General features: G+C 43.8%; 1 protein-coding gene across 28 annotated transcripts in view; it reads left to right on the top strand.

Annotated features, from left to right (window-relative positions):
• Window positions 1–371: 371 nt before the first annotated feature.
• Window positions 372–13,426, top strand: part of NRXN3 (neurexin 3) — a 637,781-nt gene continuing 624,726 nt past the window's right edge. For all 28 annotated transcript variants that reach the window (XR_015874809.1, XR_015874808.1, XR_015874807.1 and 25 more), the window contains exon 1: window positions 372–455. The gene's annotated coding sequence lies outside the window, so the exon portion shown is untranslated. The remainder of the gene's footprint in view (window positions 456–13,426) is intronic.

Below are 13,426 nucleotides of genomic sequence, written 5' to 3'. Positions count from 1 at the left end.
GGTGTGTTAGAGGTGAGTATATGACAGTGTGATACAGGTGTGTGATGGTAATAATATGACAGTATGATACAGGTGTGTTAGAGGTGAGTATATGACAGTGTGATACAGGTGTGTGATGGTAATGATATGACAGTGTGTTACAAGTGTGTTTAGGTGATTATATGACAGTGTGATATACAGGTGAGCGATTGTAATTATATGGTACTGTAATATAGGTGCGTTATACAGGGGAGTACATGACATTGATATGATAGAGGTGAATGACGGTAATAGTTGAGATGAGCGGACGTCTAGTCTTATAAACGCTCGTGTCTCTTTAAAGGGCGGAGTGTAGGCGTGTCTCTGGGTGTGTCGGGGGCGTGTCCGTACCGGAGTGTGTGGATGCCGGAGCGGCGGTGACAGTGTGAGGTTGGAACTGCTCCGCGCACAGGACCCTGAGCCAGCGGCGACCACAGGTCAGCACGGGGGGCACAGGGCGCAGCAGCACTCACCTGTGCTCACATGTATGTGTGTGCTGAGGTCATGTGTACATGTGTGCGAGAGGGGCTGCAGCTACTGCCTTATAGTATAACTATGTGTACAGGAGGATGTCTACAGAGTGTGTCCCGTGTTCACAGACAGCACCCACCTATTCTGTTTAGTCTGAGCGTGTAATATACTGTATAATGTGCCTGTACATTGGTATGTAATCTGTAATATGTGCGTGTTTATGTCTGTATAAGTTTATATGTGTGTGTATATACAATGTGTGTGTGTATTATATACATATATGTGTGTTTGTGTAATATATATATATATATATATATATATATGTATATATATATATGTATGTTATAAACTAGTATGTGTATATATATATATATATATATATATATATATATATATGTATCCATGTAATTGCACACAGATGTATGTGCTCTGTAAGTGTATGGACATCATGAGAATGACCCCTATCTATGATGAAATCATCAATTCTATCTACTGAAATATAATAAATGTTACATTTTGTTGTGAAAAGTCTGTGTGAAAATGTATAGGACGTATTGTGTTATTCCTGGTGGTGTGTGGACTGGGCCGCGCGGTTTTTATTCTAGCAATCAGCCAGTGATGTCATATGGAAGTAAGTGTAGTGACTTTGATGCGTTCTGTAGGTGACTGATATTGCGATGTCCCCACCTCTTTTTCCATCACTCCTGGAGGCCACAAATACACAAAATCACCAAGCAACTTCTGTTTTTTTTTTTTTGTTTAAAAAAATTTCCCCCAGTACACGGAGATAATTTTTTAATTTTGTAAAGCAGATTTTTGTGTGGTTTTTTTTTTTATTTAATTTTTTTTATTTTTTTTTGTCAGAATAGTATTAAAGTGAATTTAATTTTTTTAATTTCAACGTCAAAGGACAGTTTGTGAATTTACAATACATAGTTTTATTGCATTCTTTTTTTATGTAAAGGAGAAAAACATCCAGAAATCCCTGAACCCTTCCTCTCCGATAGACTTGGAGATGTTCTGCAATATGGAGACATCGGTTAGAATTTTTTTAATATTAATATATATATATATATATATATATATATATATATATATAATTAAATGATGTGTGAATGAAACCACCAAATTTCGTTTGGCTAAATTTATAAAAATTTTTATGAAAAAAAAATATACAAATAAAAAAAACAATCCATTTCAGAAACAGGGAGACAACGGGGGTGGAATGAGGGTTGGACCGACAGCAAGAGAGCTTAGCGTGAAATAAAGACACCTCCATTTTTCTCTCAGATGACGAAAATTGTATTTATTGAGATGCTTTATTTTTTGTCTAGTTAATTGTAAGCATTTGCTGATGAAACCACAATTATAGAACTATACATTTCCACCGTTGAATTTGAGGGATGACATTCTGTGAGATGCTGTGCTATCTCTGTTAATTCTGTTATTTCACCTATTGCCATGTGTGTATTTTGTATGTTTTTATGTACACGGCCGACTGTCAGTTTGTGTGGGAGATGTTTTTTCGTTCGTAAAAGTTCTGGTGTTTTTGTGTAACAATTTATAAATGCTTTTAAATGTGTGTTTGAAGGTTCTGCTCTAGTCTGTGTTTGTCCTCCGAGGGGCACAGAGAGGACACCGGGGTGTATGTCGGAGTTGGGGAATATTTGTTTTGCAGCATGATTCCGTGTAACCTGTCTGAACATTCTGACTTGTTTATCATGTCATTTCTGAAGCTCTTTGGGGGAAGTCGGAGTGAGTTGGATTGTAAAAAGGTGCAATTATTCTGCTGATTGCCAGTATGGGCTGCCTATTTAGTTTCATTATCCATAAGACGCATTATGTCCCCCCCCATCAATGTGAAAGTGGACGGGAGAGTGTGTAGCAGGGGGAGGAGGTGGGGGCTTTAATAGCAGTGCGATTAGACCCACAGCTGCAAAACTGAGATATCAGCCGCTCCACAATTACACACACACATCTACTGGGGTGGATTAGCAAAGCAATTTTTGTCCTTTTATTTTATGCCTGTTTGTCTACGATTCTTTTTTTTTTTTTTTTGCCAGTTTCTTCATACACGAAACCCCCTCCCCAAATGCGCAGATCAACCCTGTGTAGCTCTCAGACGGTCTGTCTCTACCTTTGCAGATGTGATAGTTGTGAGTTTGTGTTGTGTTGCAGGGACGTACAAAGACTCACGTTCCCCCACTCGTGAGCGACGTTCTGCCCCCTCCACCCTTCGCCCTCGCCTGGTGCAATGTACAGCATGCTATGTTTTGCCAAAGTGGATCATCGAAGGGTGGGGGGGCTGAGGTTGGGGGGGGGAGGAGAGTAAGTGCGAGGGGGGAAAAGAAAGGAGGAGATGGGGATAAAATTGGAGACCAACGCCATTTTTTTTTGCCAGCCTTATTGCTCCTTCTTCTGTGTCGCAATCTCCAGGAAAGCGGGGGTTGTCATGTTTGTGGGGGGCTGTAATAGAGAACCCTGCTGGAACATGAAATAGGCTCAGGGGTAGGAATGATGTGGAGTGATAATGATTACGGGTAACCATCCATGAAATGTTGGCTACGAAGGAGAGCTGACTCTTCTCTCAGAAACTGGAGGATGGGTGGCTAGTAATGTAGGGTAGGCTTCCGAGCGGTCTCATAGCCACCCCTATAAATCTTCTTGGTCTGTGACCTTTTCCCCCAACACCTCCTTCTGTAGCACCCATAATAACCGAAGAGGAAGGCATTAGGGTGTTCTTGGACTCCTGTCTTAGGGGCATTTTCCTATTTATCTGGGGTGGGGACACGCTAGCGGGGAACTATACATGTAAATGCACTGAAAGCTTGCGCAGTAGCGCAGAGAAATGTCATACTGAACGCGTGTTTGGACACCGCCCCCTTACCTCATCGCTTCGTTGTGTTTTTTTTTTCTTTTAAAATGATATGAAGGGTTCTGTCATTAACCTCTTCACAGCTGCAGGGTTGTCATATCGCTTGGAAACATGTATTTTTTTTTAATTATTATTTAAGGAACCTCACAGTGGTGTACGATGACTTTCTATATTGTCTGTTACAATTTTTTTTTTTTTTTTATTATTATTATTTTTTTATTTTTTTTCTGCTTAGGAATAAATTCTGTACCCTGGTCGCATTTTCCCTGAGCTTACATTTTACAGACGCCACCATTTTTATTATTTAATTTTTTTTAATTTGTGGTGTAAAGATTTTTTTTTTGCGTGTGTGTGTTTGTCTTTATCATAATCTGTCTCCCCTGCTTTTTTTTTTATTGCACCATGAGTCCTCTGCGTGGGGTTTTGGGCAGGTAGTGGAGTAACGGTGATTACTGTCTCTTTACATCAGACACTTGACAATCAAACGCGTAATGGGGTTTGCAGTACGATGTGGGGGAGAGTACGGGGAGTCTGGATGGATTCAGGTGCCCTTGATGGCTGTGGCATATGTGGCAGATGCCCCGGAATATTAAGGTCTTTTCTAGAACTCTGAATTATTGGTGATATCATATCATAGACCCCTCAGATCTTTTGCCCAGCACCTTCCTGCCTCTTGTCAGTTAGGTACTTGTGTGCATTGTGTGCTGCTTGTTATGGAAGCAATCATACCCTGATTAGCTGCGCGATGAATGATTTGTGAAGAGGAATTCTGCCTATTTGAAATTCTGATTGTCTGTGCCAGTCAGTGTGGAGCCCCGTCTGTCAGATGGGGCAGTATGGGAGATAATAGCCATTCTATTTCGTTATTGGGGATCGTTAATACAGATATTATAAATGTTTTTTTACACACTGTACTATCTGCTGTCCTATATGTCTTCATCTTGTCTACAGTCCAAAGTATTGTTTTGCAGATAAAATTCTAATCAATGTATCCAGTGGACTATTCCCATATACATTCTATATATTTGTTATATAGAACCACTCCCAGGCGAACCTTTCCTATATACATTCTATATATGCAGTCTATCTATTATATAGGACCTCTCCCATCCTACCCTTGTCTGTATACATTCTATATAAGCAGTATATATATTATATAGGACCACTCCCACCCTACCTATGTCTGTATACATTCTATATATGCAGTCTATCTATTATATAGGAGCTCTCCCATCCTACCCATGTCTGTATACATTCTATATATGCAGTATATATATATATATATATATATATATATTATAGGACCACTCCCATCCTACCCATTTCTGTATACATTCTATATATGCAGTATATATATTATATAGGACCACTCCCATCCTACCCATTTCTGTATATTGTCTATATATTTAGTATTTACATTATATGTATATCCAAAGTAACTATTACATAGAACTCCTCCCATCCTATCCCTCCCTATATACAGTGCATATATGCAATAATAAAAAAATAATAATAAAAAAATAATAATGAAAAAAAAAATATATAATATTTTCTATACATTTCAGATATGAAATATATACAGGGAGAGAGAGAATGGGAGTGGTCCTGTAATTATACATTGGATACAGTGTGCGTGTAGCTATGTGTGTGTGTGTGAATATATATATATATATATATATATATATATTTAATTTTTTCCATGTATTCTTTTATCTCAGCCTATTTTATATGTTCAATGTATACTTTCAGAGACTTGAACTGTTCTATACTAAGCTCTTCCTCATACATCCAATCCCCAATCCATTCCCAATTTCTTATCATGGCTATTTGCGACAATAAGAAATGAACATTCGCCCGAATGTACTAAAATTCACATGCAGGGAGAACAGCTCCGTATGGATTTCATGAGCTGGGGCCATTCTCCGCATGTGCGGTCTGCGGACCATGCATGTGCTGCGGTCATTGCTGGTTCTGAGAATTAATAACCCATAGGCAACTATAGGACAATGCCATCTGGAGGTGGCGTTACCTATCCGGGCCAAACTCAGGAATCTTGGTAAATGTGACAGCACAGAAACCTATGGGCGCTGCGACTAATGTCAGAAAAGGAGGGACCTCAGCACATATAGGGGATATCTGCTGCAGTCCCTTCATGATACATTCGGGGGATTCTTAATATTTTCGGATATATCCCCGAATTTTTTTTTTTCCGGGGAATATCATGCAAATGTCACTTGATAAATAGGCCCCTAATTCTGTATGATGCTAGACATCATTTCCCATTATCCCAGCTATCTCACGCTGGTGTCTGTAATATACTTTAGGCTCCTATTTGTCCTGGTATTTGCCTGGAAATCTGTAATGCATGATGCATTACATAACACAGCCCTCACTGTCCTAATGATGGAATGGTGCTATATTACAATCTTGTTACAGGCAGCATCCTAATGTCAGACAAGGTGTCTCATGGACCAAATAAATGTATTCTTATACTCTTTCTGTTTAACTGTAACAGCCCTACATGTTCTTAGCCATGCACATATTATTTGTCCTAGAACTATGGAACTTTCCCAGCTCTGCAGACTCAACCCTTCTACTTCTATACATCCTCTTGTTATCCCATACTGCTAATACCATATAGATTTTCCATAAAGGTTTCTGTGTTACCCTGTATAACACCGTCCTGTATCCGCCCTGTATCTGTATAACACTGTCTTTTATCCACCCTGCCCTCTGTATAATACTGTCCTGTATCCACCCTGCCCTCTGTATAATACTGTCCTGTATCCACCCTGCCCTCTGTATAATGCTGTCCTGTATCCACCCTGCCCTCTGTATAACGCTGTCCTGTATCTATCCTGCCCTCCTTATAACTCTGTCCTGTATCCACCCTGCCCTCTGTATAACACTGTCCTGTATCTGTCCTGCCCTCTGTATAACGCTGTCCTGTATCTATCTGGCCCTCTGTATAACGCTGTACTGTATCCACCCTGCCCTCTGTATAACACTGTCCTGTTTCTGCCTCAGCATTCTGTATAACACCGTCCTGTATCTACCCTGCACTCTGTATAACACCATTCTGTGCCGTCCCTGTACTCTGTATCTGCCTCAGCATTCTATATAACACCATCCTGTATCTGCCTCAGCATTCTATATAACACCGTCCTGTATATACCCTGCACTCTGTATCTGCATCAGCATTCTGTATAACACCGTCCCGTATCTCACCTCCCTGTACCCGTCCTTCCCTCTGTATAACACTACCCTGCATCTGCCAGCTATATAACACCGTTCTGTATGTGCCCTGCCCTGCACAGTACATAACACCATCCTGTACCTGACCAGCACTCTGTATAACACCTTCCTGTATACCACCTGCACTCTGTGTATAATACCGTCCAGTATCCCACCTGTACTCTGTATAACACCATCCTGTGTATTCTCTGCCCTCTGTATAACACTTTATCTATAAATTCTGCCCTCTGCATAACACTCTCTTCTATCCATCCTACCCTCTGTATAACACTGTCCTCTATCCACCCTGCCCTCTGTATAACAATGTCCTCTATCCATCCTGCTCTATGTATAACACTGTCCTGTATCCACCCTACGCTCTGTATAACACTGTCCTCTATCCACCCTGCCCTCTGTATAACACTATCCTCTATCCATCCTACACTCTGTATAACACTCTCCTCTATCCATCCTACACTCTGTATAACACTCTCCTCTACCCATCCTGCTCTATGTATAACACTTTCTATCCACCCTGCCCTCTGTATAACACTGTCCTCTATCCATCCTACACTCTGTATACCACTATCCTCTATCCATCCTACACTCTGTATAACACTCTCCTCTATCCATCCTGCTCTATGTATAACACTGTATTCTATCCACCCTGCCCTCTGCATAACACTGTCTTCTATCCACCCTGCCCTCTGTATAACACTATCCTCTATCCATCCTATACTCTGTATAACACTCTCCTCTATCCATCCTGCTCTATGTATAACACTCTTCTCTATCCATCCGGCCCTCTGTATAACACTATCCTGTATCCACCCTGCCCTCTCAATAGTGTTATTGATGTCCTTTATCCATCCTGCCCTCTGTATAACACTCTCCTCTATCCATGCTGCCCTATGTATAACACTCTCCTCTATCCATCCTGCCCTATGTATAACACTCTCCTCTATCCATGCTGCTCTATGTATAACACTGTCCTCTATCCATCCTGCCCTGTGTATAATACTGTCCTCTATCCACCCTGCCCTCTGTATAACACTCTCTTCTATCCATCCTACCCTCTGTATAACACTGTCCTGTATCCACCCTGCCCTCTGTATAACAATGTCCTCTATCCATCCTGCTCTATGTATAACACTGTCCTGTATCCACCCTACCCTCTGTATAACACTCTCCTCTATCCACCCTGCCCTCTGTATAACACTATCCTCTATCCATCCTTCCCTCTGTATAACACTCTCCTCTATCCATCCTGCTGTATTTATAACGCTGTCCTGTATCCACCCTGCCCTCTGCATTACACTGTCCTGTATCCACCCTGCCCTCTGCATTACACTTTCCTGTATCCACCCTGCCCTCTGCATTACACTGTCCTGTATCCACCCTGCCCTCTGCATAACACTGTCCTGTATCCATCCTGCCCTCTGCATAACACTGTCCTGTATCCACCCTGCCCTCTGTATAACACTGTCCTGTATCCACCCTGCCCTCTGTATAACACTGTCCTCTATCCATCCTGCTCTGTGTATAACACTCTCCTCTATCCATGCTGCCCTATGTATAATACTCTCCTCTATCCATCCTGCCCTCTGTATAATACTGTCCTGTATCTGTCCTGCCCTCTGTATAATGCTGTCCTGTATCTATCCGGCCCTCTGTATAACGCTGTCCTGTATCCACCCTGTCCTCTGTATAACACTGTCTTTTATCCGCCCTGCCCTCTGTATAACACTGACCTGTATCCACCCTGCCCTCTGTATAACACTGTCCTCTATCCATCCTGCCCTCTGTATAACACTGTCCTGTATCCATCCTGCCCTCTGTATAACACTGTCCTGTATCTGTCCTGCCCTCTGTATAATGCTGTCATGTATCTATCCGGCCCTCTGTATAACGCTGTCCTGTATCCACCCTGTCCTCTGCATAACACTGTCCTGTATCCACCCTGCCCTCTGCATAACACTGTCCTGTATCCACCCTGCCCTCTGTATAACACTGTCCTGTATCCACCCTGCCCTCTGCATAACACTGTCCTGTATCCACCCTGCCCTCTGCATAACACTTTCCTCTATCCATCCTGCCCTCTGTATAACACTCTCGTCTATCCACCCTGCCCTGTGTATAACACTGTCCTGTATCTGTCCTGCCCTCTGTATAACGCTGTCCTGTATCTATAACAGCCCTCTGCATAACGCTGTCCTGTATCTATACCAGCCCTCTGCATAACGCTGTCCTGATCCACCCTGTCCTCTGTATAACACTGTCCTGTTTCTGTCCTGCTCTCTGTATAACGCTGTCCTGCATCTATCCGGCCCTCTGTATAACCCTGTCCTGTATCCACCCTGCCCTCTGTATAACACTGTCTTTTATCCGCCCTGCCCTCTGTATAACACTGTACTGTATCCAACCTGCCCTCTGTATAACGCTGTCCTGTATCTACCCTGCCCTCTGTATAATACTGTCCTGTATCCACCCTGCCCTCTGTATAACACTCTCGTCTATCCACCCTGCCCTGTGTATAACACTGTCCTGTATCTGTCCTGCCCTCTGTATAACGCTGTCCTGTATCTATAACAGCCCTCTGCATAACGCTGTCCTGTATCTATACCAGCCCTCTGCATAACGCTGTCCTGATCCACCCTGTCCTCTGTATAACACTGTCCTGTTTCTGTCCTGCTCTCTGTATAACGCTGTCCTGCATCTATCCGGCCCTCTGTATAACCCTGTCCTGTATCCACCCTGCCCTCTGTATAACACTGTCTTTTATCCGCCCTGCCCTCTGTATAACACTGTACTGTATCCAACCTGCCCTCTGTATAACGCTGTCCTGTATCTACCCTGCCCTCTGTATAATACTGTCCTGTATCCACCCTGCCCTCTGTATAACACTGTCCTGTATTTGTCCTGCCCTCTGTATTACACCGTCCTGTGTCCACCCTGCCCTATGTATTACACCGTCCTGTATCTGTCCTGCCCTCTGTATAACGCTGTCCTGTATCTATCTGGCCCTCTGTATAATGCTGTACTGTATCCACCCTGCCCTCTGTATAACACTGTCCTGTTTCTGCCTGAGCATTCTGTATAACACCGTCCTGTATCTACCCTACACTCTGTAAAGCACTGTCCTGTATCTGTCCTGCCATCTGTATTACACTGTCCTGTATCCACTCTGCCCTCTGCATTACACTGTCCTGTATCCACCCTGCCCTCTGTATAATACTGTCCTGCATCTATCCGGCCCCCTGTATAACACTGTCCTGTTTCTGTCCTGCCCTCTGTATAACGCTGTCCTGTATCTATCCGGCCCTCTGTATAACCCTGTCCTGTATCCACCCTGCCCTCTGTATAACACTGTCTTTTATCCGCCCTGCCCTCTGTATAACACTGTACTGTATCCAACCTGCCCTCTGTATAACGCTATCCTATATCTATCCGGTCCTTTGTAAACCGCTGTCCTGTATCCACCCTGCCCTCTGTATAACAATGTCCTGCCCTCTGTATTACACTGTCCTGTATCCACCCTGCCCTCTGCATTACACCGTCCTGTATCCACCCTGCCCTCTGCATTACACCGTTCTGTATCCACCCTGCCCTCTGCATTACACCGTCCTGTATTCACCCTGCCCGCTGCATTACATTGTCCTGTATCCACCCTGCCCTCTGCATTACACTGTCCTGTATCCACCCTGCCTTCTGTATAACACTGTCCTGTATCTGTCCTGCCCTCTGTATTACACTGTCCTGTATCCACTCTGCCCTCTGCATTACACTGTCCTGTATCCACCCTGCCCTCTGTATAATACTGTCCTGCATCTATCCGGCCCCCTGTATAACGCTGTCCTATATCCACCCTTCCCTCTGCATAACACTGTCCTGTTTCTGTCCTGCCCTCTGCATAACACTGTCCTGTTTCTGTCCTGCCCTCTGTATAACACTGTCCTGTATCTATCCGGCCCTCTGTATACCCCTATCCTGTATCCACCTTGCCCTCTGTATAACACTGTCTTTTATCAGCCCTGCCCTCTGTATAACACTGTACTGTATTCAACCTGCCCTCTGTATAACGCTATCCTATATCTATCCGGTCCTCTGTAAAACGTTGTCCTGTATCCACCCTGCCCTCTGTATAACACTGTCCTGTATTTGCCCTGCCCTCTGTATTACACCATCCTGTATCCACCCTGCCCTCTGTATTACACCGTCCTGTATCCACCCTGCCCTCTGCATTACACCGTCCTGTTTCCACTCTGCCCTCTGCATTACACTGTCCTGTATCCACCCTGCCCCCTGTATAAAACTGTCCTGCATCTATCCGGCCCCCTGTATAACGCTGTCCTATATCCACCCTTCCCTCTGCATAACACTGTCCTGTTTCTGTCCTGCCCTCTGTATAACACTGTCCTGCCCTCTGCATAACAAAGTCCTGTGTAGTACCTCTCTATATCCGCCCTGTACTCTGTATAATACATCCCTATATTCACCCTGCACTCTGTGTAGTACCTCTCTATATCCACCCTGTGCTCTGTATAATACATCCCTGTATTCACCCTGCAGTCTGTGTAGTACCTCTCTATATCCACCCTGTACTCTGTATAAAACTATCCTGTATTTGCCTAATACTCTGTATAGTACCTACCTGTATGTGCCCTGTACCTTGTATAATACCTCCTTGTATTCACTCAGTGTTGTACCTCCCTATACACTGTGTATACAAACCTCCCTTTATTTGAACTGCATTTTGTGTAGTACTTCTGTAAATCTGCCCTGCACTCTGTATAACACCCCCCTGTGTAAAATCTTTATATGTGTGTTCAGTCACCAAGTGGGTGTAGGTCAGAACTATAGTCTTTGCATGTTACATCACTATTGCATTGTGAGACTTTTCCACGAGTAGCTGCTCTGTGCAGTAAGTTGTAGTATATAGAGGTGTCTGACCAGGGGAGCAGTAAATGGTAGTATATAGAGGTGTCTGGCCAGGTGTGCAGTAAGTGGTAGTATGTAGAGGTGTCTGACCAGGTGTGCAGTAAGTGGTAGTATATAGAGGTTTCTGACCAAGTGTGCAGTAAGCGGTAGTATATAGAAGTGTCTGACCAGGTGTGCAGTAAGTGGTAGTATGTAGAGGTGTCTGACCAGGTGTGCAGTAAGTAGTAGTATATAGAGGTGTCTGACCAGGTGTGCAGTAAGTAGTAGTATGTAGAGGTGTCTGACCAGGTGTGCAGTAAGTGGTAGTATATAGAGATGTCTGACCAGGTGTGCAGTAAGTGGTAGTATGTAGAGGTGTCTGACCAGGTGTGCAGTAACTGGTAGTATATAGAGGTGTCTGACCAGGTGTGCAGTAAGTAGTAGTATGTTGAGGTGTCTGACCAGGTGTGCAGTAAGTGGTAGTATATAGAGGTGTCTGACCAGGTGTGCAGTAAGTGGTAGTATGTAGAGGTGTCTGACCATGTGTTCAGTAAGTGGTAGTATGTAGAGGTGTCTGGCCAGGTGTGCAGTAAGTGGTAGTATATAGAGGTGTCTGACCAGGGGTGCAGTAAGTGGTAGGATATAGAGGTGTCTGACCATGTGTTCAGTAAGTGGTAGTATGTAGAGGTGTCTGACCAGGTGTGCAGTAAGTGGTAGCATATAGAGGTATCTGACCAGGAGTGTAGTAAGTGGTAGTATATAGAGGTGCCTGACCAGGAGTGCAGTAAGTGGTAGTATGTAGAGGTGTCTGGCCAGGTGTGCAGTAAGTGGTAGTATATAGAGGTGTCTGACCAGGTGTGCAGTAAGTGGTAGTATGTAGAGGTGTCTGGCCATGTGTTCAGTAAGTGGTAGTATATAGAGGTGTCTAGCCAGGTGTGCAGTAAGTGGTAATATATAGAGGTGTCTGACCAGGTGTGCAGTAAGTCATATATAGAGGTGTCTGGCTAGGTGTGCAGTAAGTGGTAGCATATACAGGTGTCTGACCATGTGTTCAGTAAGTGGTAGTATATAGAGGTGTCTGGCCAGGTGTGCAGTAAGTGGTAGTATATAGAGGTGTCTAGCCAGGTGTGCAGTAAGTGGTAGTATATAGAGGTGTCTGACCAGGTGTGCAGTAAGTCATATATAGAGGTGTCTGACCAGTTGTGCAGTAAGTGGTAGCATATAGAGGTGTCTGACCAGGTGTGCAGTAAGTGGTAGCATATAGAGGTATCTAACCATGTGTTCAGTAAGTGGTAGTATATAGAGGTATCTGACCAGGTGTGCAGTAAGTGGTAGTATGTAGAGGTGTCTGGCCAGGTGTACAGTAAGTGGTAGTATATAGAGGTGTCTGACCAGGTGTGCAGTAAGTGGTAGTATGTAGAGGTGTCTGGCCAGGTGTGCAGTAAGTAGTAGTATATAGAGGTGTCTGGCCAGGTGTGCAGTTAGTGGTAGCATTTAGAGGTGTCTGACCAGGTGTGCAGTAAGTTGTATATAGAGGTGTCTGGCTAGGTGTGCAGTAAGTGGTAGCATATACAGGTTTCTGACCAGGTGTGCAGTAAGTGGTAGTATATAGAGGTGTCTGACCATGTGTTCAGTAAGTGGTAGTATATAGAGGTGTCTGGCCAGGTGTGCAGTAAGTGGTAGTATATATCGGTGTCTGACCAGGTGTGCAGTAAGTCATATATAGAGGTGTCTGGCCAGGTGTGCAGTAAGTGATAGCATATAGAGGTGTCTGACCAGTTGTGCAGTAAGTGGTAGCATATAAAGGTGTCTGACCAGGTGTGCAGTAAGTGGTAGCATATAGAGGTGTCTAACCAGGTGTGCAGTAAGTGGTAGTATGTAGAGGTGTCTGACCAGGGGTGCAGTAAGTGG

This window comes from Taudactylus pleione, unplaced genomic scaffold (assembly GCF_031769625.1).
Source record: "Taudactylus pleione unplaced genomic scaffold, aTauple2 ptg000987l, whole genome shotgun sequence".
NCBI lineage: Eukaryota > Metazoa > Chordata > Amphibia > Anura > Myobatrachidae > Taudactylus > Taudactylus pleione.
Note: the sequence above shows the minus strand (reverse complement) of the source record. Positions and strands in the feature narration are given on the sequence as shown.